Here is a 5,985-nt window from a genome sequence, read left to right on the forward strand (position 1 = left end):
TATATGTATGTATGTGTGTTTGTACGTCTCGCAAAAACTTTCGATACGGATCACGGATTTTAACGAGATCAGTATCATTTTAAAGTTCCAACCTTCGCGGAAAAATTGGCCAAAAACATTAATTTCTTCACCCTAAAATCATAAATTTTCTACAGGGAGGGGTAGCAAAAACCGTCCTCTCATGACAAGTTTGCTTCTACGCATTCGTCATACAACGTCGGAACATGATTTACTTTAAATATTAAAAAATCTGACGCAATTTCGTCGACGTCGTCTTAGTTCTTGTTTAGAGCGCGGCCTCATTATCTAAAGGTTTTGGGTTTGAATCGTGGTGTGATATGTTTTTTTTTTTCGAATTTTTAAATTTTAATGTTGAATCAGGGTTATTTAAGCCATTCTTCCCGTGTATTTTTTTTGTTATTATTTTTTAGATTATTTAAAGAAGTTTGAACGTCCGTTTTTCTGTTTTCTTTTTCGCGTTTTCTTTTTTTCTTTGCTTTCCCGATTTTACATTTTACATCGTTCGTTTGCCTTAGGTTAGTTTTTTGGGGGTGTTTTTTTTCGATTTTTTTTAAGTTTTAAAATATTTACTTCGCTTATTCTTATGTTTTGATTAACACCCCGCCCGAGCACACACACCTCTAAACACCCAAGCAACGCCAGGTACCTCCCGCTAGTATATATATATATATATATATATGTATAATTATTTTTTACTATAATAATTAAATACCTACAGACACTAGTGTTTCATCCTTTCGGGAATCTCCAGTGCAGGGTGTCACGATTAACACCAGTCGACGGATTCGAACTCGGCATCCACTCTAGGACTCTTCAGGCTTATGCGCGAATTCTGTGGTTGTTTATCGTTTTTGTATGTTCCTCTTCTATTGAGATTTTAGTTAGCCAATCAGCTTTCTAGTATCCACTGCGCCCTTCCTATCAGCCAATGAGCATGCATTTATCGGACAAAGGATCTGTTTTAAAACTAGGTTAGTGTTTTTTTGTAAGTTTATATATAAATATATATATATGTGTACATACATATATGCACATATATATGCATATATATATACATAGATATATGTGTGATCGTTTATGTATATTCATGTTTATTTAATTTATTTGTTTATTTTCTATTGTTTTTGTTAGTTTTAAAACTATATATGTATATATAGAGAGAGAGATAGATAGATTTATATATATATATATTTATTTATATTTTGTGTATTGAATGTATACATTACACAATGATCTTGAACTTAACATAAATATTTTTGTAGTTGCTCAATAGGGCACAACTAGAGTCTTTATATAACATTATGTAAATCGGTATTACTCAGAGAAGCATTCCGTATTTCCTTCTAAAATTAGCTGCAACCGATTAATTCTACTCATATCAAGGAATACACAAAATATCACTCATGTTCACGAGAATTTTATATAGAATTCCGCAGTCATGCTGAATGATTGCAATATAATTCAATATTTTGCTGTGTGTTTTTTGATAAAATAGCACGGCTACCCGGGATTGTCAAGAAGAAGTGAGCTGGTATACTAAGGATATAGAGAAACCCCCCAGCCCTAAAAAATCAATTATTCATCAATCAAAATAGCAGCAAGTGCCCGTGCGACTACAAAAAAAAAGTAGCCACAGTAGGCAGGTTCAAACCTGTAACGCGAAAGAGGACAAAAAGGGAAAAGGAAAGAAAAGCTAACACGCTAACTTTAAGGACCACGACTACGTATGACGAAACAACCTTTTCTAAACATACATTGAGGTTGCTCGGCGTATGACTTGTAAAAATATCGACGCAAAATTTGACCCCTCGTTGCAAAAGAAAGGTTAGTTGACCAGCATAGAATTAATCTTTTTAGTCAAGTTTTACATATTTTTCGTCCGATCGATTGATCTTTCTAACGATACCAATTTTGCTACGTCCCAATACGATTGTCAAAAGGTTTTTGCAGATATACAAACACAGACAGGTACAAAGACACACAGACACAGGCACACAAATAAACACACATTTCCCCTTTTATATATTAAACTAGCTTGGGTGCCCGGCGTTGCCCGAGTGTTTGGAGGTGTGTGTTAAGCAAAAAATAAAACAAGGTGGTAATAGGTAAGCAGACTCGAACCCGTGACGCGAAGGCGGAAAAGAATGTGAAAGAAAATCTAACGTCTTACTGCTACTCCATGACGCGACCGGAAGTTCGGAACGTTAAAACTAGGCAAAATCAATACAACCGATATGATGACTTGCAAAAATGGCTCGCAAAATATCGATCTCTACTTGTAGAAAACTGCCCAGTTGAGGGTGAAGAAATCAATGTTTTGTGCCATTTTTCGATATTTGTCGTCGGAGACGTCAAGCTTCAGAATGATACCAATCTCGTGAAAATCCATCGCCTATGTCGAAAGTTTTAGGCACACATACAAGCAAACATACATGCATTTAACCAGACAGGTGAGATTTATATTATAGACTAACCTAGGTGCCCGGTGTCCCGGGTGTTTGTAGGTGTGTGTTTAGCAAAAAAAAAAAAAAAAAGTAGTAGTAGGCAGGCAGGCTCGAACATGTACCACGAAGGAGGAAAAGAACGTGAAAAAAAAACATGACGTGGTTACTGTTGCGCCCATCGCCAAACCAGAAGTGGCGTAAGTTTTAATTAAAGCTAGACAATTTAAATTTAAGCTAGACAGTTTAAATTAAATTAAAGCTTCTCTCACTGGTCCCCTTATCCACCGACCTAAACTCGCTGTACCACTTCGTTTGGCCATACGTCAAGAGCATCGAAAACATGATCTCCAGCATCATCAAAACCAGCCTGATTGCCGCCATCCTCCAAGTATTCGAGGAGCTCCCGTCGGCGGTTTTTGAAAAGGCATGCTCCAAGTTCCGGACCCGCATCAAGGTAGTAATTTCATTAAGGCGGATGCTTCAGTATGGGCGTGTTTTTCTTGTATTCTTAGTTTTGTAGACTGATGCAATGACTACACAGCAACTGAAAAGGAGAAAAGATAACGTTTTGTTGAATTATTTTTATTTACTCGTATTTTTCAGGTTATTTTCTTATTTGCAAAGTTATATGTTCGTGAGTGTAGGACAATCACTAACAGCACGAGAAAAAAAAAACAACTGGGGTCAATTGAAATTTTGTTTCTGAGAATTTCGAAGATATCCTAGATCGAAAAAAAAAACAAAAAAACAAATGTCAACATGTTCTAGAAATGGAAAATACGGAAAGGTTTCTAATAAGAACAGTACGAAAAGACAGATGAGTTTCATGGGTCATGTCTGCAGAAAAAAAGTTAAATAGAACAGATTAGCTTAAGGGGAAAGATCATGCGTAGACGAAGCAGAGGACGACAGCAAGAAACATGCGTGAATATTCTGAACGTCTGGATAATATAAAAAATAATGAACAACAATGAATTCATGAATGCCCGAAGTAAAAAAAGAAAATGCCACAGAAACGTATGGAATGCTTCAGACTGCTTTCGGACCATCTTGCGTAAATCGAACATCAGCTCTTTTCATTGGCATAAGAGATTCAATAAAGGGTGATGAGAGGTGCGGAAGGAATAAGGAAGTTAGAACACCAGAGTTGATTGGCCAAATAAAGAATTTCATGGATAAGGAACGCCGTGTGTCTATAAAACTATAAGTGCACAGTTTGATGCCAGTGCGGGAGCTTTACACACGGTTATTTGAGAGAAACTAAAGATCCGGAAGGTTTTCAGGAATGCACCAGTCCACTACTTCATCCTTGTCACAAACTATTTGACCACGACAAGCATCAAGAGTGTTCCTCGGCCTGGCAGTATTGTGTTTGGAAATTGAACAATTCAAATAGAACTATTCAAGTGTTGTCTCGCCTGATAGAAGCATTGGCGGTTATGACTCTGTCTATCTCTCTTCCTAAGAGTTAGTCATATTTTTCTTTATGTCATAAAAAAATGTGAGCTTTGATTGCCATCGGCTGCGCGAGATGAATTTGATATATTTTTCTAGCGTAGAGCAAAATGCAATCATTTTGTGATTTGTTTGTGTTTTTATCTGAGTGTGATTTAACCTAGAGTGTGTTTAAGTGTTTCGATAAACATCAACATTAGATACAAAATTATTGTATAGCCACTTAAAATTCTGAACATGGGCGTCTAATTAAAAAGAAAACAGTGACTCATGACGAATACTAGAAAATTTTAAGGAAAAGTTTTGTCTTTTTAAAAATTTCGTTTATTCCAAATATAGTGTCACGCTACTAAATCCTTAAACGGTGCCGGTATAAAGGCTCAATTTACGGAAGGCCACCAGGATAGAAAGTTAGGCAACAAGATATTTTTTCACATCATATATAAATATATAAAGTATTGCATGTTGATACGGTCGGTGTAACAGGGAGCAGGAAGTGTATCTTATAGAAAACCTTCCGACAGATGATGAGTATCACATCTTTCGACATCTACTAACTTATGTAACTAAAGGGTTAAATTTTACTTTTAGTCATTTATGCCGGGGTTATTTTAGTTTAAGTGTACAAGTGTGTTGAGTTCATAGGAGCATATTCCGTGCGAGTACTAATAAAAGGATTTCAATGATGCAACAATGCAGTGACTAATTTGAAAACTTTCAAGGGGGGGGTATTGATTAATGTTGCAACACCAAACAAACTTTTTAAATAATGGGACCAGCCAACGCCGCAATTAACAAAAATAAGAAATGAAGTAACAAAACTTCCGGGCGACGCCAAGTTCAGGACAAATAGCAAGCTGGAGAAAGCGATCCAGATTCTGACCTCTGACGTAGACCAGACGCCACATGCTGAACAAAAGAACAATTAATTCATATTAATGCAATCGTAATAAAAACAAATGCGTTTTGAAAACAGTCAATTCCGGAAATCAAAGACACACGCTACGAAACATTCCCGAGTTCAAAAAGATACACGAAGGTCAGAGGTTACATCGATCGAAACGTTTTTAAAATCAAACACAAGATGAGAACAGTAGTCCGATGAATCCAAATAATACGAATAAGAGAACACAATCTAACTAACGTACCTGCCCCGCGTATCACTCGAACGTCCAAAGATATCACCGTTGGAGAAAAACACACGGGCTTTATTTTTGCTTCTATTTTCCTTTGTTTTAACACCATGCGACGAAGGTAAAAGAACATTATCCGGAAGAAGGCGTATAGATTTTAAACAGATAAATATTTGTTTATATTATAAAAAATATCTTACCGTTCTATTGCTTATAAACGTAACACATAAATTTAAATTTAAAAATTTGAAAAAAACGCTTATATCACGAGAACACAATCTGACAAATTCACTTAACGCGCGCCACGCGTATCACGCGCATCAAGCAAGATTAATGCGTTATTTTAACAAGATGATTTTGTAAAGCGCAATCTATTTCACGACGTAAAAAATGTGTACATATTAAATAGGCACACGTTGGATCTAAGTATTTATCTATATGATTTTCGTTTTAATGTTACTGTTGATATATGTATTAGACCAATAAGTCCGTGGCAATAAGTGTACATTTATTTCTCATATAATGTGAAATCTTGGCTGCTGTGGTGACAATGGTTAGATTCTGCATTCTTTAATCTGCCTTTCAAATGAAGCATGTCATGACATGTCAAATAAACGAATGTTGGACACTTTCAAGGTTCTTGGCACAAGTCCATACATTTAACAAATTCTTTTACATGCTGAATCGCTGGGATGAAGCTGAATATTTAAGCGATGCGGCCTATAAATCTGCGCGTTTTAGGCTGAAAATGCTATTCCAAACAAAACGTGACACGCCGTCAAAATGTTATTTCCAACTTAGACGTGGATTGATTTGAAATTTCCTAGCTCTTATAAATCTCAACCTTATCCTAGTAGCAGTAGAACCTAGCTAAAGATGGAAATTGGCATCCCCATGTACTGTATCAATACTGCAAATGTGCGTATGAACTA

Source organism: Euprymna scolopes, chromosome 37 (assembly GCF_053919585.1).
Source record: "Euprymna scolopes isolate OS-2025 chromosome 37, ASM5391958v1, whole genome shotgun sequence".
In the NCBI taxonomy this organism is placed as follows: domain Eukaryota; kingdom Metazoa; phylum Mollusca; class Cephalopoda; order Sepiida; family Sepiolidae; genus Euprymna; species Euprymna scolopes.